The 23784-nt window shown below is 39.6% G+C and overlaps 1 protein-coding gene across 13 annotated transcripts in view; it reads right to left on the bottom strand.

Moving 5' to 3' along the window:
- Positions 1-23784, bottom strand: part of rg (A kinase anchor protein rugose) — a 1179223-nt gene that overhangs the window by 796726 nt on the left and 358713 nt on the right. The gene's annotated exons all lie outside the window — the stretch shown is intronic.

Raw genomic sequence — 23784 nt, 5'->3', positions numbered from 1 at the left:
CCCAATATTCTCTACTATTCACTATTCAAGTATTTGGTGAATGTTGCTGATTAAAATCATATGCAATGGTGCGTATACTTCTTTCTCTCCCAAGATGTCAGCGTGATCTCGACGAGTTCCTAACACGTTAGGAGCATTATTAATACTTTGTTTTTAACACCTCGAAAAGGATAAAATGGTTACAAGCATGCAGTAATAACTTTTTTCTGGTTAAAGATACTTTGGAAAAATCTTCGCCGTTTCATTTCTCGTGAAGTTCTAGCCTGATTTCTATATCACTTCACACCCTTTCCTTTAAAAATTTTGCGTTGAATTCAATATGGCGGTAAACAATGTGCCAGACTTGCGCTTGACACACACAGTTAGGGATCTCCCTGTGCCTAACCTATTTCTTTCATGACCAAGATAACTCCTTTACATTTTGTAGAGGGTTTTTGACTCGTCATAGTTCATATAATGAGGCTTTTATCAGTCACATAGTTGCACATATTATTTTGTATCTTCTGATCCCATTGCAGTCCCAGAATGATTTTTTGATATGTTTTATAGTATGACATGAGGGACCAAATATATTGTTTTCACGATTTTTGGTTATAACATGTTTTGAGATTTTCAAGGTCAAAGGTCAAGGTCAAGTGACAACATTATATTTTTATCGAAAGGTGGGCTTGTTATATATCACTGGAAAGCTTGTTCCATTCCCTGTACAATAAGCTTGATTTGAGCTTCCTAGGCAAAATAGTGGCGGAGTTACAGCACATTAAGTATAGCTAAGCGGGCTCAAAAAGGGCAATTTATGCGAACTTTGACCTTGAATAATTTACCAATTACAAGACGCACGAGAACAAAAATTTTCATAGTTACTAAGTTCCATGCATAGTTTCAACTCCCCAAATTTTATGAAAATCAACTTTTGTTATCATAATATGTATAGAATCAATCACAGTTGTATTCACCACCACCGATAATGTTGTGCCAGCTACTCCCAGCGATATACATGCTTAAGAAAAATTCACATAAACATCCGAAAGTTAATAAATTCTGAAACATTCAACTCCTTATGCACTCTATTTACATACATCTATAGTGGTACAAATAAATATTGCGATGCGAGGGAGCAGGTGAGGTATAACCTCTCTTCAGCAATTACCAAGTACACAAAATTATATGAAAGAGCATCCTTCTTTTGCTTGCTGATATCAATATAGTATATAGTATATTATACAGTGATCCTAATGGATCGGACACACAAAGATATTTCCAAATCAATATTTGGATTATAACGAACCGGAAGTAAAACAACAGACAGTCAAAAAATTTTGAATCATCTGAGGAGCAACTGCCTCCCCATGAGAAAACGGTAAATCCACGGTCAGTCTATCATTAGACAGAAAGAGAGAGAGAGAGAGAGAGAGAGAGAGAGAGAGAGAGAGAGAGAGAGAGAGAGAGAGAGAGAGAGTGTGTGTGTGTGTGTGTGTGTGTGTGTGTGTGTGAGTGAGTGAGTGAGTGAGTGAGTGAGTGAGAGAGTGAGAGTGAGTGAGAGTGAGTGAGAGTGAGTGAGAGTGAGTGAGAGTGAGTGAGAGTGAGTGAGAGAGTGAGAGAGAGAGAGAGAGAGAGAGAAATAATGAGGGGGAGATAAACGAGTCTGCTTCAGTCTAAAGTGTACTTGATAAGGAGCTTTGACATTAGTTCTCTTTATACTACCAGAAAGTACTCAGAATCACAAACAAAACTTACAGCAGGCGAGCTTAACAGTAAACATTAAGATTCAATATTATTTTTCACCTCCCCACAATATGTACATAGACCATATGTGAGGTGTGGAGGGGGTGGGCGTGCGTCTCATATATCGCTGCGTGCAAGTATATCAAATTAGAGCAGAAACGAAAATTGAATTCTAACTATTAATAGGATATGGTTGTTATTAAAAATAGCACTCTAATCTAACTTGCGCAGTTGCACATGATTACGAAATGGTTAATTTCTCATCAACTTAAAATCACTACCATCACAAATAATGGCGTGTTCCCGTTTTTTTTTCCAATTAGCAAATGCAATTCAATTCAACTGTCACCGATAACGCAGTTAATTCCACGAGCTTCAGCCCCAGGAGGCTCAACTCATCGATTGAATTGACAAATAACCATCACTTGTAATCTTTGAAACCGTACCTTGAACATAAAATTGGAATGACCGGACCTTTATAAAAAGAGGCTTACTGTGCATTAGCAAATGCATTAATAGAATGAGAAAAAGCAAAACATTTTGGAAAATAAAAAAAACATTGATTCATTGAATAACCTACGGTGAAGGCTGTATTATCATTTCCCTTTCATACGACAGAAAAATACAGTTAGGTTCAAAACTCGGATGCATGAAAATCCAGACAGATTTTGTAAATGTACCTCCGGGTAACTTCTCTGTGCCATTCCCTAGTTAAAAAAAATATCGATGGGAGAATCTACGATGCTACAAATTACAGTAAAATTTCAGATACTCTACCATTAAATTTAAAATCTGCTTGTTGATTTACAAACACAGTAAAGAATCGTGTATTTCGTGAGAGCAAGCAGGTTCATATTCTCACATCTCTGTGCTGTGCCTACAGTGAGAAGTAAATATGGCGTCGGTAACCGCTTGAAATGTTTAACACAGCCACACACTCATACATACTACACACTATTTAGGACTGTAGCACAGCATCCAGTTGCATATGAAAAACTTTCAAATTTAATTTGAATCTGTTGTTTTGTCCACTTTATGCATTGTGCAATGTGCCTCCACAGGGTGCCGAACCCGAAATCCCTTGACTACAAGGCGACAAGGATACCTCAACGCGCTGCGAGGCCCAATATTTTATCTTGAATAAAGTTAGATGATTATTAATTGGAGTTGTACGTACAGTCACCGGCAATAAAAATGGGACACCTAGATCCTGAAATGCTCGCTTCCCGTCAAGTCGCGGCTTTTAATAGCAACTTTTCAATGGAAACTTCTACTAACGCCGTAGCGTTAGGCAACACACATAGCGTCTTGCAGGGAAGCGAGTATTTCAGGATCTAGGTGTCCTATTTACATTGCCGGTGACTGTACATTAATAAAGGTTAACCATGCTCTAGCTGATAATGCTACAAAACAGACATGGTTATTTTTTACGGTAGCCGGGTGACAGCGGAAACTGACGGTCTTAGAAAGATATTACTTCTGTCAACTTCTTGCTGCGTACGCTGAGAGCGAAATGTGGAATTGAGAATGATATCCACGAAACGATTTTTCTCCACGTCACACCCTCCATTGAAAAACGCCTGGTAACACTCCTCCACAGATCTTCTCTCTCCCAGAAAGCGGCTGGATTTTCCCAATCACAGTTTTCCGCTTCGTCGGCAGAAAAGGACAAAGGTGAACCCGCGCGGGGACGAAGACTGCCGTTTCAGAGAACGCGGGAACTTCCACAAAAGTCGCCAACAACACCTTTTCCTCCCGTTTGTGCATTCACAATTTAATCGTGCAATTTCAAAGTGGAAATACTGCAAAGTTTGTATTACAAGCTTCTGCTGAGTGTGTAGACTTTGAAAGCGGATGCCTTGCAGGGAACGAACGCTCGCCGGGAGTTGGATCCCGCCAAGGCGCTTTCCTCTGCCGCCGCCTCAGAAACGCCTTTCTGCGGGCAAAGAGACTTTCACGGTTTGGTAACGAGCAGCTATCACAAAAGCCAAGAGCTTCCGCAACTATTTCCAGCCACCAGAACCGTTTTCATGCAATGAGCTTTCATACAAAACTTCTTGCCAAAGAAATACTTTCCTCCGGGCTTAAACTGTGGGATAATCCTAGTTAAGTCCTCCAAACCATCACTTGCAAGTTTTTGGCGTTTTGAAGTTTGCAACGCCTACAGCAAGCATTAGTTTGTTTACAACAAATGTAAAACATTAGCAGGAACACAGTCTATGACAACCACTGTAAAAGATTAACTGTTCATTAGTAAGTATTTAGTAAATATAAACTTTTGCTTGAATCATTCTTTTAAAGGGTGTGGAGGATAATAGTGTCTTGATAGGAGTTTATCTGCACAAGATCAATATAAACAAAGCGCTCCTTGTTTTGTTGTTCGTAAGAGATAACTCCATTTGTTGCGTATGAAGGGGAAAGTAGTCATTGGTGACGCTGAAGAGGGATGGAGTGGACCACGATACTCGCAGACAGCGGCTACCCCCTCACGGTGGCCTCCCAGTTTATTATTATTAACATTATTATTATTATTTTACATAAAAATCGGGCTATCCATATATAAAGGCCAAACATCCTCCTCTTCCCCTCTTTTCTGAATTTGTTTGTGATATTCGTACTGCTGACACACGTTACAATTCAAAATCAAATGAAACCACTGAACATTTCAGTGGTCGAAGAAGTTTACGAACAGGAACTGAAGTTATAGTAGAGGAAACGAACGAGAAGAAAAGGCCTAACCCGGAAATAATTGCAACACAAATGTTTTTTGTGCCAGATTGTGCGGAATGATATAGTGAATAATATATTAAAAATCCGATATCGAAATGTTTGGGGAAAATCCGCCATCTTGGAAAATGGCGGCAAAAATTCAACTTAAAATTTTTTTAAAAAATTAATATCTCGAAAACGGTGCATTTTACACAAAAAGTAAAGATAACCAAAATGCAAGATCACAATATTTGCTAAATTATTGTTTTTATCTGATCGAGCTACCATAAATCTTAATTAGAAAGATTCAAATATTTTTCTTAATTTTTAGAATTAGCGTAAAAGTTGGTTACTGACACAAAAAACAGAAAATATGTAAGAAACTATGTACTTTACGTCCTAAAGTCACTGAAGCAAATTCATAGCTTATGATTTCCTCTAGAGATTGGTTTTTGTTTCGTGCCTGTAGAGTCAGGGGTTGAAGAGATATGTAGTTTAATGCAGAGTCATGCGTTTCCCTAAATTTAAGTGTTCCATTTCCTATGATATTGGTTGATTGATTTGCTTTTACTTTACTTCAATTTTGTGACACTTTTGGCTAATTGGCGAAGATGTTAATGGGTGATGATATGATGAAATTTATGAATGGACGCTCACAAGCATCCATGCCCAGGCCGGGATTCGAATCAGAGACCCCTGGCGTCGTACCGCGATTATGATATTGAGGAGAACGTAATGCATTGTTTTGTGCAGTGTTTCGTTCACGTGGCCTTTGTTACTTACATGTTGTTTTTGTTGTTTAAGAATGTATGCACACAGTGGCGGCGATTAGGTGTCTTAAGTGAGCGGGGGGGGGGGGCAAGGATAGTTTACTTTTTACTGACTGCAATTAGAGAGAAGCGTATTGAAAATGGAATTCGGGCAGATGATTTTGGGTCAAATCCACTGGTAGACAAGGCTTACCATTAAGAGACCATAGTGCAGGGACAAAAAGTGTGTATGGGGGGGGGGGGGGTACTGCTCCCCATGCCCTGCTATCTTTCAAAGTTGAACCAAATATAGATAAAGATTTTTCAGCACCTCAGAGCTTGAACTTACATTAGAGTCTACTTCTGAATTGAGCAGGCCAACGATTTATTGAACGTATCTCAGAAATATGTTCATTTGCAATGCACTTTGCTTCTTTAAGTAGCGTGAAGAGTGCTGCATAAACTATGAAATGACCCCTCGTGCCTCTGGCTATGGCTTTTCTTGCCACTTTTGGCTAATTGCGAAGTCGAGGACTGATAATAATATGGTGATATGGATGAAGGGACAATATGGACGACACCACGATCCCCACAGATGATTATACTGACTGTGAATCCAGACCCCAGAGCCTCGCTAGTCTTCAAACTGCAGTCCAAGGTGTACTGCTTGGAAGTGAGGCGCTTTTCCTGTGATCATAGGTTTAACAGTATTACCTCGGTAAATGATCTCAAGGATTTGTTGGAGACCTGAATCTTCCATTAGATAAACACCACATCTTGACATGAAGACCACCCAGCCTTAGTATGGGCTACTTCAGAGGACTATCAGAGTTCTCATTGGCTACGATACAGAGTGCTTTCAAAAAGATTGGTTGTTCAAATGTGATGATGATTGTGTGATTTATTTAACTCTTTCATTGGCCACAAATACAGTGCAATGTGGATTGAATGCATATCTGGAAGTAAAGAAATCGCTGGTTTTCCTGGATGATCACCTTTTTCGTTTATTTGCCGCAGAACTTGCCACAGAAGGACTCGTGTTGTGTCGTCCATATATGTTTATGATTGTCCATTCATTCATCCTTATCTTCGTGATTGACGTAGTGGTAGTGTTGTGACCTTATAATCATGGGGTCCCGGGTTCCATACCTGGTGGAGGCACATTGCATAATGGTTCGAATCCCTCTAAACTGTAGGTACAGCCCCGATTAGCCTTACTGTGCATAAAGTGGACTTACAACACCAACTCGATCAATCAATTATCTTCATGATTAGCCAAAAGTGGCAAGTCAATCCGAAAAATCCATAGCCAAAGGCCAAGGAGTAATTTCATACGTTTGTGCAGTACTCTTCACGCTATTTGATCTTGAAGTAACATAGTGCATTGCAAATGAGCATATTTCTCAGATACGTTCAATAAATCGTTGGCCTGCTCAATTCAGAAAATGTAAGTTCAAGCTCTGAGGTGCTGAAAAATCTTTATATACATTTGGTTCAACTCTGAAAGATAACAGGACACTGCTGCTCTGGGGCCGCAATACATTAGGATGCTCGATATTTGTCGCAATTTTATTAAAGGCGAGCGTATTGGGAAGTGGGGTTTACACTATGAATCAGTTACGCAAATTTTCTCCTTTTGCTGCATCATAGGCAACACCTGTGCTACAAGTGCACGTCTGTATGTAGAGGAAATTATGCAATTTAACATGTTAGCACCAGGCATGTACGAAAAATTCTGCAATGGGCTCCAAGGCAAAGTGACCGGTTTAGAACCGTACTTTAGCATATTATTTTAGTTGAATGTATTGACAGTGGCGGTGATTAGGGATGGGGGGGCATGGGGAGCAGTATCCCCACCCATACACGCTTATTGTCCCTGCACTATGGTCTCTTAATGCTAAGCTTTGTCTACCAGTGGATTTGACCCAAAATTATCTGCCCGAATTACATTTTCAATACGCTTCTCTCTAATTGCAGTCAGTAGAAAGTAAACTATCCTTGCCCCCCCCCCCTCACTTAAGACACCTAATCGCCGACACTGTGTGCATACATTCTTAAACAACAAAAACAACATGTAAGTAACAAAGGCCACGTGAACGAAATAATGCATTACGTTCTCCTCAATATCATAATCGCGCTACGACGCCAGGGGTCTCTGATCCGAATCCCGGCCTGGGCATGGATGCTTGTGAGTGTCCATTCATAAATTTCATCATATCATCACTCATTAACATCTTCGCCAATTAGCCAAAAGTGTCGCAAAAGTGAAGTAAAGTAAAAGCAAATCAATCCACCAATATCATAGGAAATGGAACACGTAAATTTAGGGAAACTCACGACTCTGCATTAATCTACATATCTCCTCAACCCCTGACACTAAAGGCACGAAACAATAAACAATCTCTAGACGAAATCATAAGCTATGAATTTGGTTCAGTGACTTTAGGACGTAAATTACATAGTTTCTTACATATTTGCTGTTTTTTTGTGTCAGAAAACAACTTTTACTCTAATTCTAAAAATTGAGAAAAATATTTGAACGTTTCTAATTCAATTAAGATTTATGGTAGCTCTATCAGATAAAAACCATAATTTAGCAAATTTTCTGTTCTTTCATTTTGGTTATCTTTACTTCTTGTGTACAATTCACCGTTTTCGAGATATTATTTTTTTTTTAATTTTTAAGTTGAATTTTTGCCGCCATTTTCCAAGATGGCGGATTTTCCCCAAACATTTGGATGGCAGATTTTTAATGTATTATTAACTTTATCACTCCGCACAATCTGCCACAAAAAAAAATGTGTTGCAATTATTTCCGGGTGAAACCGTATATTTCCTCCACTATTATCCTCCTGAAAAAGGCAACTAGCTGCGTCAGCAATAAAAATATAGACGAACTGAAAGATGTGCAAATCCTCTTCAATTTCCTCGGCACACAAACACAGTCGCCGACCGCGAAGGTGCGAAGATTTCTAAGGGCACAGAAGCATCAGCCGCCAACACCAGGGTTCACCTTTCTTCAGGGAACGACTATGAAGCCAGGCGAGCGGAAATTTAATCAGCTCGGACTGTGCTTTTGACAGCAGAATGGATGTTCTGAGCGCGGAGGAGGTCGAAAACAACATTTACCACCAAAGAAACCTTCCCACACCGCCTCTTCTTTTAGCACGGTCTTATATCTTTGCGATAAAGCAAGATTTTATGCTGACCTCGGAACGTTATGCCCAAAACCTTACATTGATTTATACGATATGATACAAGTAGTCCCAAAGTCCCTTTATAACGCGTTAAGTTTTGGTTCTGATGGGACACTCCTGACAGGAGGCATACAAAGAAAGCTGAAAAGGTGGCACAGCAAAAGACGTGTTTAAGGTAGAGATGCATTCAAAAAACACGTGGACGCTAATTTCCGATCACTATCTTATTTCAATTTCTTCTTGCATCCTGTGAGCTTACACAGGATGGGTTGGTGTTTGAGGCGTTTGAATTGAACTGTTCGATATGTTGTTTTAAGTCCACTTTATGCGCAGAGAGGCTAATCGGGACTGGACCTACTGAGGCGTTAGAGAAAGTATAATTTACTTTGTGAAAGGTTTTACTTCGGTTTTCGTACCTTCCACGGGACAAAATAAATTGCATGAGTAGGGCCTACAGTGCTGAACATTTTAGATACACGCATCACAAAACGTGACCGCACTAACGATAAAGACAAGAACTTCTCATAATAATGGGTCGCACTAACGATAAAGACAAGAACTTCTCATAATAATGGGTTTTCTAATAAGAACGATATGATTTTACAATGAAATAAAATAAAAACTATATCAGATACAACCAAACGTTTTATATTATTTTGAAGCATAGTTTATTACATTATGTTTTGAATAACACATCATTTAAGTGTCCATCTCGACTTCGTGCACACGAGTGAATTCGATTAACCCAATTTTCGATGACTTTGTGCAATAACTCGGGCCTAATGTCACGAATGCAGCGTCCGATGTTCAATCTTAATGCATCAAGGGTTCGTGGTCTACATAGACTATAGATTTCATATAACCCCACAAAAAGCAATCTAAAGGAGTTAAATCACGAGGCCAACTAACAGTTGCATTTCTTGAAATTATCTTTTCACCAAACTGTTCTTGCAATACGTCGATAGTAGCATTATCAGTGTGACATGTGGCACCGTCTTGTTGGAACCACATGTCCTCCAAATCATTTTCATCTAAATTTGGCCACAAAAACTGTGTTAACATAAATCGGTACCGCTCACCAGTCACTGTAACTGCATCTCCTACCTCGTTTTGGAAGGAGAAGAAAAAAATGGTCCGATGATGACACCATGCCATAAACCACACCATACAGTGACCTTTTGCGGATGCAAGGGCTTCTCGTGAATCTCTTGTGGAATGTTTTCACACCAAAAACGACAATTTTGTTTGTTAACATTTCCACTTAACCAGAAATGAGCTTCATCTGAGAAGATCATTTATTGCCCGAAATTATGATCTGTTTCAAGTTGCTCTAAAGCTCAAGCAGCAAAGTCACGGCGCTTACGATGGTCCAGTGGCTTCAGTTCTTGGGTCAACACAATCTTATACGGTGTAAACCAAAGTCTCTTTGCAAGATACGCCAAGTTGTCGTTCTTCTAAGCCCTAATTCTTGAGCACGACGAGGAATCGATAAATTTGGAACCTCTGCAATGCTACCTCTTACAGCAATGCTACCTCTTATTGGAAAACCCTATACAAGACAAACTGACTGAAATATGTTAAGCACTCTGTGTTAAGAAAATACTGTACTTATTATTTTGTACTAATTACAGTGTCACAATGAATTGAAGTTTTCGGTAATCTTAACAGTTACTCCTCACTACGTGATCTGTTTTCAACTTACGGTATTCTGCCCTCTGCAGGAATGGAAAAAATGCCTAGAAAAAGTCACTGTTATGTAATGTCTTTAGAAGGCTACGTGATCCAATTGCATGGAAAATATAATGGTAGATTTGCTGAGTCAAAAATTCTGGTTAGTAAATTTCTGAGCAGTATCCTCTTACATAGTTAATACAATATATTTTTACAAGAACATCAATTTGGTTAATATTTTTCGACAATACGTCAACTAGTTTCCCCCAACCCCTTTTTATAATAAAATTAAATGGCGAATGTTATACAGATTAATGAAACGTCTGAATACTGTCTAGTTTATATACGTCCATCAGATATTTTCTTTGGGGAAACTCGAATAACAAACATTCCATTCCTTGTAATCAAGAGGTTCGGGGTGGAAGAACAGTGCTTGGGGTTCCATTTCAAATAGTAGATCCAGTCCCGATTAGCCTATATCTACATAACATGGACTCAAAATAAACTCCTTAGTTTCTAACTATAATTCATGACATTTCACATCGATTTATTTGTATGGAAGAACAAAAAATAAACAAAAAAAACACGGTTTGCTCTTGCTATGTCATCTTGTCCATCTCTACTTTTAGTTGTTCTTGAGATATCGACCGGGATGACGTATCGACATGGTAGACATATAAAACCAATTTTCTACAGTTGTGCTGAATGTTGACATCAATGATGTTACAATAATGAAATCTGGCGAGTCTAACAAGCCGAAAGACATGAATAATGGTACCGCAAACCACAAATCCCCAGAGTGTATGCTCCGTTGGCGATAGTTTTGCAATTAATTTAATTCAGACGAACTTGAAATAATTACATCTACATCACCTTCTACCTCTTTCCAAAGCTATGTGCATGCAAACTTAAGCATTCAGTCCGTTTGGGGGCGAGAAGTAGGAATGAAATAGGATAGCCACGTACATATTATCTCTCACACTTATCATTCCTGGAATAACATTTTAGAGTGCCCTCTTCATGCTTTAGTAAATGGACATTCAACAAAGCCAGAGAATTTAAGATTTATTTTTGAAATAATAAAATGCATTGCATGCTTCAGTTGTTAATGAAAGCAGTTCATAAGATGTTCAAGTTTCAGTTTGAGTTTTTGTTTTAGGTTTACTTTATGCACAGATAGGCTAATCGGGACTGGACCTACGGTTTAAAGTGAGATTCGAAGCGTATGTGCCTCCGCCGGGTATCGAATCCGGGACCCCTTGATTGCAAAGGCGATGACGTTACCACCACGGGGAGGCCCGATAGTCAAAAGTAATACATACTAAGTTGATACTATTGTAATAACTTGGCAGTCTAAATTAATGGGGATATGGACAAAGTGGGACTAAGAAGCCGGCGAAAGAAGTTTGTGAAATCGAGCAAGGTATGGTCGTCTCTCACCTGCATTTTCCATTCACAGCATTTGAATCACATAATAAATCGAAATTACACACATTCACCGATGTGAATAGACCAATACTAACTAACTAATTCTCTAGTCTTCTTAGACCAGAATGTTTACGGCTGCAGCAACAGAAGCCCTATCTTGGGCATGATCAATTCAATATTCTCCACCCTTACCGATTTCCTTTAGGTCCATCTCAACGTTATTCCTCCATCATCGTCTTGGCCTTCCTACAGGTCTCTTACCATCAAGTTTCCCAACAAGGATCCTGTAAACTCATATTTCCTCTCCCATTCGTACCAATAGAATAAATAATATCAAAGACTTTTTCTGCCACTTTTGGCTAATCGCGACGATGAGAATGAGTGATGAAATTAATGCAGGGACACTTACAAAGAACACTCATTGCCAGGCCTGGATTCTTCGAACTCAGGATCTCTGGCGTCGTAACTCGCTGTACGGAGGTCGGCCAAAAATGATTAAACAGAGCACTATTTGCCACATGACAAAAGAAGGAGAAGAAAAATCACTGCGCATCCCTCTCCTCCAACACCCCGCAACAGACAAACCAAGTATAAATAAATAAAAGCAAGAGCACCATAGAGATGCGATCTCACGTGTTGCTATCTGCACTGCCGGCACGGTCCACTGTCACAAAAGGCCCCCCAAAGAAATACTGGGATTTATAAATTCCGAGGAAAAGAGTTTATACGACCCATAAGGGCAACTTCGCTTTATTCGCATCTGCCGCGCCGAGCATCACGCATCGCCATATTGCTCCGGTTTTTCTCCGACCGGGACGTGCTCTCGACTTTAAAGCTCCTCCCGGCAGGCCAATAAGCCCCAGTCAAGGCAGATTTCGCAGGACGTGACGAGAAGCTGCAAGGAAGCGTCAAAAACCTTAACGTCTCGCGCTGGAGGGACAGGTTAATCCCGCAGAGATCGACACTGGCCAGTTTTTCTGGCACCGCGACGACGCGCCAAGCGGAAACGGCAGTCGACACAATCGGAATCAAAATGAATTTAACGGAATCCGCGGTGCTATTTGTCTTCCGTGAACCCTGTCAGTTCCAGGAGGGTAAGAGGGCAGGGAAAAAGTTTAGGTTGTGGAGCTTTCTGCAACATGGAAAGGGAACGACTCTGACGTATTAGACAGGGAACGGGTTTAGGGTGACGGTACTTGTCGGTTAGAAAGGCCTCACACTTGCCAAAATTTTACGGAGATGCTGCATACGGAATATACTAGAAGTCGAACTTTCTGTGCTTTCCAATAGACCGAAACACACTTGTCCACTAAATTCGGACGAAATGGATCCAGGAGTGCAGTATCTACCTAGGTAGTAAGGTTGAGAGTGGAGTCACTTCCACTGATCCACTATTTAAATTGATTGATTGATTGATTGAACAACTGAAATTAAAATTTGGGGTTCATCAGCATATTTTCACCGTGTTTATTTTGTTATTGCTGATGCGGTAAAATCAAGAATGAACATTTATTGATGTTGGATTACGAAATTGAGAAAACGCTAAACGAACAAGGGCAGCAAACAAAAATCACATTGCCATGATATATTTTTCAGCTGACCTGCAAAATGCTTGATATGTGCGCAGCAACGTTCTTTGTCATTCCTAACAGTGTAGACTTACTTTTCAAATCGTCCAGTTTCCATGAACTTCTGTGTACATGTTAATATATGTGTGTGGGGTGGTGTGGCTGTGTGTGTGTGTCTATATACCTATATATACTGTTTGTGCATCAAAGTAGGGAGGCCGGAAAAGCAAACACGGAGAGACTAGTACAAATAGAGCCAAGAATAAAAATAAACTACAAGTACCGCTGAAAAAGGGGGTTCTCATAAAGAAAAAGGATTCTCAACATATTCCTCCTTTATTTGTTTCATCCGTTCCGTAATAATAAAATAGTTTCTTGGTATATGATATTCTTTGTAATTTTTTTATGTTCCGACATTGCTTGCAGACATTATATTCTTACCTCGCCCCCCCCCCCCTGCAAGGTTTCCACTCACTCTGTAGATATAGTATGATTTTCTCAGATTCAAAATAGCCTCTCTGTAATATTTCGAATTACTTCAACTTTGTTAAAGGTGTTTCCCGAGTGGGAAGATGAAAGCACTGGTTCCAAATAAGAAAAAATATTATTCTTCATATTAATATTTACATAGGTGTAGCGAATTAGTGTTTACGAATGTGAAGTGTGTGTGTGTGTGTGTGTGTGTGTGTGTGTGTGTATGTGTGTATATATATATATATATATATATAAAACACCAATTCAATCAATCAATATATATATATATATTGATTGATTGATTGAATTGGTGTTTTAAGTCCACATTATGCACAGTATGGCTAAATGGGACTGGACCTACAGTTTAAAGTGGGATTCATCCGAACCACTATATGTATTTATTCACAGAATGTAAAACAATTATGCCGGCCCTTGTGGCGGAGTTGTTAGCACATCGTGCTACGACGACAGGGGTCCTGAGTTCGAATCCCGGCCTGGGCATGGATGTTTGTGAGTGTCCATACATCAATTTCATCATGTCATCACTCATCCCATCTTCGCAAATTAGCCAAAATTGGCACAAAAAAGCGAAGTGAAATGAAGTAAATCAATCATGTAAAACAATTATATTGAGATTTCCCTATTTTAAAATGATATTTCGTGGCATTTACATGATTTAATTAGCCATGGGTCGATTTTACTCACCTTTCCACATTTTCTAGGATTTCCTGGAGAGTGGGAACACTGCCAAAATTATTCTTTCTGACATTTTACCTGTCCCCAGCCCCGAAAATATGTAACTGTGGTCACAAGTACCAAGGTAGAATTTCCATTAACGCTATTATACATCTGGGGCCATGTAGGCATGGTTGGAGTATATATTCTCCCAAAATGTTCTCTCCTAGATATCAACATTGTATCACAGATTCATAGTCGATATCGTGGTTGGAACTGTCGCTTTATAATCAATGGAGACCGCGTTTAATTTCCGCTCGCAACGAGAATCCCGTCTGGTTAATGTCCAGCTCAATTTAAAGATTGGTGTTTGCATGTCGAACGTGAGTGCGTGGTGTAGTGTGCGAAGTCTATAGATCGATACTGCGATGGTCAATTCTTTAGAAGTTTGTCAATGAAGAAGTAAAAAATGAACTACTCGTATAATTCTTCTATCCAGAGAGAAACGGGCCGTGTAAGGTAGTCGGAGGCATCTAGGTCCTACGACAGACACTCATTTATTATTTTCAATTTTCCAGGACTGCACTTGTCGAGGGATCATCTGGCCGGTTTAGAATCTGATTTTCATTGTAAAGACGGACTCGGTTCTCCTCTTTTGTGCATGAAGTGTGCTTTCCCGAACTTACCTTTGCCACATTCATTCCACTAGTTTTGAACACAATAGCAAATTCTGCCAACAGAACCCGTTTTTTATAGATTCTGTCTACATTCTCGAAATATTTTAATCTTGATTTTATAATGGCACCCATCTACACTATTATAGTCTACAGAGTAGCCTAATTCTACAGTCAAACTGCCTTGCTATAATTATATAAAAGAAATAAAAGTGCACAGAAAGAGATATGTTCGGATGAACACACACATCCAAGGAACTTGTGACCAAACATTTGTTTAAAGAAGTGAGAAACGATTTATTATTCAGAAGTCACCAAATCTTACAAATCTATAGCCAAGGCTACTTACAATTTTTGTTTATACTTGCCAAAAAACAGCACGCAAGCAATCTATCTTTTTCTATGACGTTCCATTAAAGATATCTCATTTTGGTATGTTACTCACAAAGTACGAATTACATTCTAAGTACTAACAGCTGTGACATTATACAATAGTTTCGCGAAGAACCGAAGTTCGAATTTTGCGGCGCAAAAACAACAATACTTCCCGGAATTCCGGGTCAGCAGACACCGCGAAGACGTCTCCCTCCCTGCTTTCGAGAAAACTGGAGCCGGGCCTGATGAGGTGTCTCGGCTACTTGATATAAATATGAACATAAGCCGGTTTGACACATTCATGTTCATTAATTCCGCGGACGCCTACATAAATTTCCCCTTAAATCCTTTACGGCCTCGTTGCAGCACGACAACGCTCGACGCAACACAGCCGACTGGTTATTACCGCTCTTCTGCTTTTTTCCCCAAAAAACTTACAAGCGCCATCTAGGAAGGGGTGGAAACAAACCCGAATCATCCACCGCAGTGGTTATTACCCAGCTAGAAAATGTCTGGAGCGTTGCGCTATTACATGCGATAAACAAGCCTACGTGACATGGCAAGCAATGGTCGGAATTAAGAAAAATCCCAAAATAATGAAACTATGCTCGGACCATGTGGGAGATTAGTTCGGGGGTTCCGCCAGATAAATGGCGCTGTTTATAGGCGACGACAAGTAGGGTCAACGGGTTAATGGGCGCTACGCTACTTCGTGCCGCTACACAATAGCAACGCGTAGCGACGGATCAATGGGAACTGCCAACCGCACGCGGCTTTGTTAACGGTGTTCTTTACGCTTACATGGAACACTGCTGAGACATAAAGCGTCAACAATGCACTGCCACTATCATTATTATGTAGTACTATTGTTGGGTCAATTGTGGCCCAATTACATAAAAATAAAAACAATGTTTGTCCCGGTTTATTACTCCCGGAGGATTAACAGTTAATTACACTGCAAGAAAAGAACATCGGTGATGAATAAGTAAGTGCATTGCGTACAAAATGCATCACATAAAACAAACGACACTTCTAAATAGGTAATTTAGGTGCGAAATGTGCTTATTAAGAGATAATTTATATTTTGATTTTTGTTACTTAGCGTCTGCCACTTTTGGATAGTCGCAACGATGAGGATGATACGATAAAATTTATGAGGCAACACTCACAAAGAACAACCATGTCCAGGCCGGAACTCGAACCCGGAAACATGGCGAGATCAAGAGTCGACCTTTCAACGCGTTCGGTCGCCGAGCGGCATTACGAGTGTGAGAATTGTATTGAGTTTAAGAGGGCAGATAGCATGGAAACAGCGCTTATATATATATATAAAAGTTGAGAAAAATTGTTCCCCTTGATATCCTCTGTATGCTGTGAAAATATGTAGAGTTATACTGAGAGCTCTTGTACATAATAATGTGTGGTAAAAAGAGTATTTCATAACTAACACATTTAACGAACTTATGCAAAAGAAAATTCTCTTCTCTTTTAATGGAGAGCAAGAATTTACAAAACCAAAACTCTAGTAATAGTAATATAAATTATCCAATTCTTTGTTGTAAAAATATTTTCCAAGAGAAACAAAAAAACACTACCTTTTTTTTTCATCTAAATGATTTTTGACGGGAGTTTGAGGAATGCTGCTTCTCTCGTGGTCCAAAAATAAGATAATAATAAAATGAAAACAATAACACGATTATGAGATAACTCACGTTTCCATAAACAGTTTTGTGGTTTACTAGGGAGTTACAATCCAAAAAATAACTAGAGCGCGGATACTGTCCTAAATGCCTATGTTTTTCCTGTGATCAGATTCGTGTGCTTTGAGTACCAAAGTAAAGGCAATACAATCATGTGTGCATAAAAGTGCCTAAAATGTACCTAAGAGGTACAAAAAAGTTCAATTGCGAAAAGTGGTTTTTGTGCCCTTTTTGTGTAGGTTTCCTAACAGGCGGATTCAGGACATACTGTACATGAAGGTGCTTTCCCTCCTAGACCTTAATAATAAATACTCAATAAACTTAGAACAACGCGATCTTCAATCTGCATAGTACGTGGCGATAAAAAAAAAATCATCCTCTCGCTCTTTGCAGTTCGTCACTGCTTTTGACCGCTCTTGTGACCGAGCGCGTTGAGCGGTCGATCCACGACCTCGATATCAAACATTCCAAGGACCTGGGCGTTATAATTCCCTTCTCGATTGGTTGATTGATTGATTGATTTTAATTCGTATTTCTGCCACTTTTGGTTAATCGCGAAGATGAGGTGGGTGAAGGGACAATCACAAAAATCTATGGACGACACAACACGAGCACCACATAGGATTATACCGCCTGTAACTCCAGGCGCCAGAGCCTCGAAAGTCTGGAAATGCAGTCCAAGGTGTACTACGTGGAACTGAGGTTGACATTTGCATATCCTCAGGAAGAGTCACCCTTTAGACCCTTCCAGTTCCTATGTGAATGCAGAGCAATTGTTACAAACACTAAACCTCTTCTACTATTTGAAGTTAAAAAACATAAGTGTATTCTCTTCTGTTTTGAAAATGAAGAATGATTCCGTTAAATCAAAATTTATACAATTGTTATAATACATGCATTATGGAAATGTTTAAATTTTGGATGAGAGAATTTGAATTTCACGAATCCATTACTCACAATATTACAAGTGAAAGCCTTTTATATGCCCTTTTTTATTTTTAGGACCTATTATCGTGCCTATTTTCCACATTCTTAATTCCTTTTGCCAGTTTCTAGTGCACAGAAACCCGGGCTCTTATAAAAACTTATATGCACTTTACAAAAAATTCAATATCTCGTATTTTACGTTACCCTTTTCTACCTAATGGCTACAATGAAAATAATGGATGAAACATAAGCTACAGAAGCATTTGCGATTCACATTGGATTCAAATGCAGGTATTGCGGATTCAAATGCAGGTATTGCGATATCTGTAGCAAACCAAAGCCAAATTTGGAACACAACAGTCGGGGAAATAACTTTCACATTACCGTGTTGGTTCTTTTTTATTAATGGCAGGAGAAAATTTGCGCCTCACGAGCGTTCACTCGCAGGCGCTCGACTTTTGACAGGGGAACAATAATTCAATTTTATAACATGATAAGTGAGGTTCGCAAGAGGTGTAGGGACGCTGCTTTCCAGTTCCACCTAACGCTCCTCCAGCTTTACCTGCAGGAGTAATGGCATCGCTTGAACTTCCTTGCCTTCATCACCGGAGAGGTTTCTTCACTTACAATTAATTACGTACTTAAGGCACTTACGCTGACGGCCCTGCGCGACCCTTGTTTAAGAATCTGTTAAATATGTCTCTTGTAGAGGAAATATAACATTGGAACTTGGATGCTGATTTATTCGGCAAAATTTCCAACACCTTGGTGTTCTCAGGTCCGAATCTGTGGCATTACTTCGTACTAATAAGGAGATATTGTTACAACTGTCTGGACAATCTTAAGTGGAGCGTATGAGGACCTTTTCGGAAGGCACTTAACGTCTCTTCCACGAGATATGCCCTGGACCAGTCGCGAACAATCCAATGCTATACCCACGGAAGCGCGTGCTACCCCCTCTGTAGGAGGTGGTTGCTCAGATGACGAGTTAAGCCACACACTCATCACCGAGTTGTGTCATCACGCGAGTAGTAGCTAATATTATACAGGGTGTCCCACATAAAACCGGTACGCCCGTAATGAACTATACATATGGTACGTACCGGTTTTATGTGGGACATTCTGTACTGTATAAAAGTTGTTATGCATATGAAAAATTTTGTGTATATGGAAAATTTTATGTATATGGAAAACTATCCAAAACTACCTCTCTGGCACGCAGTTTATGCCACTGCTCTGGACTGCATTCTTGCGCACTAACGAGGCTCTGGCGCTTGAATACAGAGCTAAAATCTCCACTGTGGGTTTGTGCTCTGTGTTTTGACAATGGGTATTGTATCCTCATCACTTTCATCTAGTGATCATGTGTCATCATCATTGCGCAATTAGACAAATGTGGTAGAAACTCGGAGCAAAATTAAACAACGTTACCTAAATGTATCTGAACGTCATGCATGGTCAGAAAAGCTATCCGACGTAATTCGGGAATACTCATTACTAAATAAAATTCTAAAGTCTATAGGGCTGCTACTGAGCCTCAACAATAATATATCTAAGAGGATATGGCATGTCTGGAAGGGTTCGAGCCATGAGAGCTCCACAAAAAGGTACACATAAATATATGAACAAAAGTTCGATTCAACTACACTATTTTAAAATGAGTTTTATATCACACAGCTGTTACAAATATAGATACCGAAAAAGGTATTTTCTTTTTTTAATATCTCATCCTTTCCGTGCTTTAATCTTTCCCTGCCTTTGACGATAAAAATGAGTGTGCGTGTAATTTGGTGTGCAGAAAATAATGAAACCCAGTATCCAGAAGCTGACACAGGCCAGAAGGACTACGCAATATTAGATGTGAAAAACATGAACACGATGATGCAGGGTTTGTGATACACTAGCTTCACCAATAAAGAATGGGAATGTTGTGTTTCCAAGCGCCTACAGTAAAAAAGAGTCAGCTGCAAAGGATCTTTGTTCGTACCTGTGGCAAGGGTTCACAATATGTGTCCGTAAAGCTGACACACACAGAGACACAAAGCACACAAGCGCCCCTTACATCAACAGCCACCAGAAGTTTTATCATTTGGCCTCGTGACATCAAAGGTTCTCGGTGAACCAGAGGGGGAGGGAAGCAGGACCAATCTCCAACAGGATGAAAATGAGCTTTTGACCGACTGTGGAGGCAGGTATGAAGATACGACCACCAGCGAGAAAAGCATCATGCAAACCAATTTCGGTAGATATTTGAGCTCATCGCTAATGCAAGCGCAGGTCTTCTGGCTTATGGAAGAGCAAAGAGAGTTAGAATTTGCGACAATTATACACTATTAATCATTCAGTTGCTTTTATTTTCATTTATGTTATCGAAGGTATTATTCCAGTTCCTGCAAATGCATTCACGTACAACGAATGAAAGACCTAGAATGCAACGTTTCGTGGCTGAAAGATTAGAAAATCTTGTTTCAAGTCCTCCCAGGTCTACGTTTTTCAAGACACCAACAATTCACAATAAACATCATAGGAAAGAATAACTAACGACAATAATAACACTGGACCACAAATTTTAACTTTTTCTCTGTTAAATGGAAAAGAAAAGGTGATTCTTATAGGATTTTCCCGCTGATTTAAAATCTGTTCACCGTTTCTCTCTATCGGGCTCAGATGTTTTGTAATACACATTTTTTGTTGTAACGAAATAACCTTACTTTATTGAAACTAATGTGTGTAACATATTCTGTATACTGGCCTAAAATGTACTTCTAAAGGACTTTCGGTTTTGTTAAGCTTCTGAAGCTTGAGGAACGTCTCAATTGAGAGTCCAGGAGTAGTCTTCTAACGTTCGTGGGATCCAGTTACCTTTGTAAAGGCATTCCATGATGTATATTTCCTGATGGAAGCATTCTCAAGGTTAGTCACACTGCCGTTGTTGGAGGGGGATAAGCCCACATGTTCGACCAACAAATGGTTTCTGTAGTTATCAAGAAGCTCACACTTACAAGTTCTTTGTACGAGTACTTATCTGCCTTGTAATTTCCGAGGAAATTCTTTACAACTTCTTGGAATGATCCCCTTGCTGCCACCTCAGCTTCATTCAAACATGGGAAGAGCTGGGCTGTGAGGCACAGCCCTTCCGGCAGAAGTAATATATTATATAGTATATTAGTATTTCACGATATGCTTAGTCTTCGCAGTATTTCCAGAGATTTTTGTAACGCAAAAACAGCAATCCGTTGAGTGGTTCAATAGTTATCTCCACACCATGGCCTCTCTGAAAGGCATGTGACAAACTCTTTCAGACACACATAACAGTGTCTCACATGGAGCACAGCAGATATGAGGGGCCCAAGATTTATCCTTGTAACCTATTTTGCAGCCAAAATATAGTTCATATGATTTCCTAATCACTGGAATTGTGTTTCTTCTTTGAGATTTCGAAGTCGACTCACAGCAGGCTCATAATCCCCGGGGAGGGCGATAGGGATTATCCGCTACCAATACGCATGTTTAATAAATGAGTATAGAACTATCTAATTTTTTACTATTTTTTTTTCTTTTCACACACAAAAAAAAACATATATTCCACCCCTGCACACCTATTTTTGTAAATCAATACTCTCATCTCTAGAACATGGAAGTCAGCTTGTTTCTCTTTTAAAGTACAATAAATTGTTTATATAAAACAGTGCAAGTGTAGGTTAGAAAAGCTTCTGGGTGAGGTGAGGCACTCGACTGAAATTCGCCCCTCCCAACTGTTACTTCTGGACCCGCCAATGACTCACCGCAAATATAACAGAAATTGTTTCGGGGTGGTTAACACATCTATAAAGCATATATAAATATATGAACACTGTATATAACACAAAATATGCACAAATTAGAAGCAAAAAACGTATTTATGTCACAAACATAAGAGAATTCGATTTCAACTGAACATTATTACTATTGCTGTTTATCCTGATGGTAATAAACCAGTATTTTATCATTGTTGTCATCAGTGATTGGCTTGCGCAGAAACGTTTTAACCAAAGCAAGTCACTTTCATTCATGTTTTGGAACTCATGATGCTTGTACTTTTGTTACTGTAATAGAGCTTAATGGTAAAAATAAGCTACAAGGAGAGAAAAATGTAAACGCGTTTCAAAGAAAAAATGGAGCCCGATAGAGAAATTCTGACTTCATATTCAGAATCAGCATACCAAAGAACATAATAATCAGTGAAAATTATTCACTTAACAAAATCATTGTTGACCAGTGTAATAATAATAATAACTGGAAATCTGTTTCTAAGAGACCACCTGGAAGACTGGAAGACCAACTGACTAAAGAGGGGTTGAATAGAACCTTTACAATCTGTGCTATAATGTAAGGACTTTTGGTGGCCACAAGTCCTATTCCCAAGATACACTTTATCATTGGTTTCTTCTTTTTCTCCTTCTCATCTTCTACATAACATGTAGTCGAGTGTAATGTGTATGTGTCTAAGACAAATAAATGGTGAGATGGGGGAAAAGGTACTAGATGTACAATTTAAAGTGGACCTCAACCACAGTGCATGTGCCTCCGTGACTGACTGACTGAACTTGGTATTATGTGCACTTCAACATATTTGCCCGTCACTCAATACGAGGATATTGAGGACAGACCTTTGACAAGAAAACAAAATATCCCTGTTAAAAACTTGCTAATTCAATTTTTAAAACGAATTCATTCATTCATTGTTTAACACGAGCTTAAACTATACTGTCTCTGAGAACAAAAATATCCTTACCTATTAAAAGCTGAGGCTGTAAAGGGACACACAGAACACACATGGACAAAGACAGGACAATACATCACTACGGAGGATTACACTGGCCGTAGGTTCAGACGCCAGAGCCTCGTTGGTCTGCAACATTGCAGTTAATGGAGTGTACTACGTGGAAGTAAGGTTGACTTTTGTGTGGCTTACCAGAAGGTCACCACCCCTTACACACTGAATGTGGGAGACTCTTGAGGCTTTCTGTTCGTATGACCATGCCTAGACTAATGTTAAATTAGATGAATAATAATAACGCCACTATTGTTAAATTAAACAAATAACAACAATAACTCTTCAACAAATGCGTTTTTATGTCGCACTTCAAATTCCTGCCTCACTTGTCCGATTCTCACCAACGCTATCTAATGCCGAGGATATTTTTTTTTCTCGCAGGCATCAACTTAGGAACTAGAAGTGGGACCTGGAACCGTTACACCAAAACGTGTTAATTTTCCAGCGAGGAGAATCCGCAGCGCAGGAACGTGCAATTAACCCTTCTAAGGACAAGAAGAAGGGGGGCGCAATGTAATCGTTTCCTATGCTGCAGGAAGAAAAAGAAAATTAGACAACCAAAGGGAAAACAGCGAGGGAATTCTCTTGCAGAAACTGACGATTTCCCCTGAAAGCGAACCACTCCTGCATGTTTCCGTGCGCCGGGTGCCACTTTAATTTCGAGCTGGCGACGATCCAGCTCCTTGTGGCGTCGACTAATGGCAACTTCGCATTACCAGAAGGACGAGACGCGAACCATGTTGCTCGCAGTTATTTGCTGCTGCCGAGATAAAGAAAATTGCAAGAAAATTACGAACGTGTGGCACTCTGCATACCGCGTGCGAGCAGAAATATATGGTACGGTAGTGAAACGACACGGGGTCTCATCGTTTTGTTGTCTCGATTTCGGTGCATTATAATGATAAATACATAGGTAAGGTGGCGCTACATACAAAACACAGGTAAATTTTCACAGCTAGCATAACTCACAAGGCCTTTATTAACTCAACGTTTTTCTCTTTTGATATGCTACCTACTATTCAATACAGGGTGGGATAGAAGATGCTTTCCCCACAGAAATGAGCAATGTACATTTTTGGGGAAAGCGACTTTCATC

Source organism: Lepisma saccharinum, chromosome 1 (genome assembly GCF_977018435.1).
Source record: "Lepisma saccharinum chromosome 1, izLepSacc3.1, whole genome shotgun sequence".
Lineage (NCBI taxonomy): Eukaryota > Metazoa > Arthropoda > Insecta > Zygentoma > Lepismatidae > Lepisma > Lepisma saccharinum.
The sequence above is the reverse complement of the archived record's forward strand: the minus strand, read 5'-3'. Positions and strand labels throughout refer to the sequence as shown.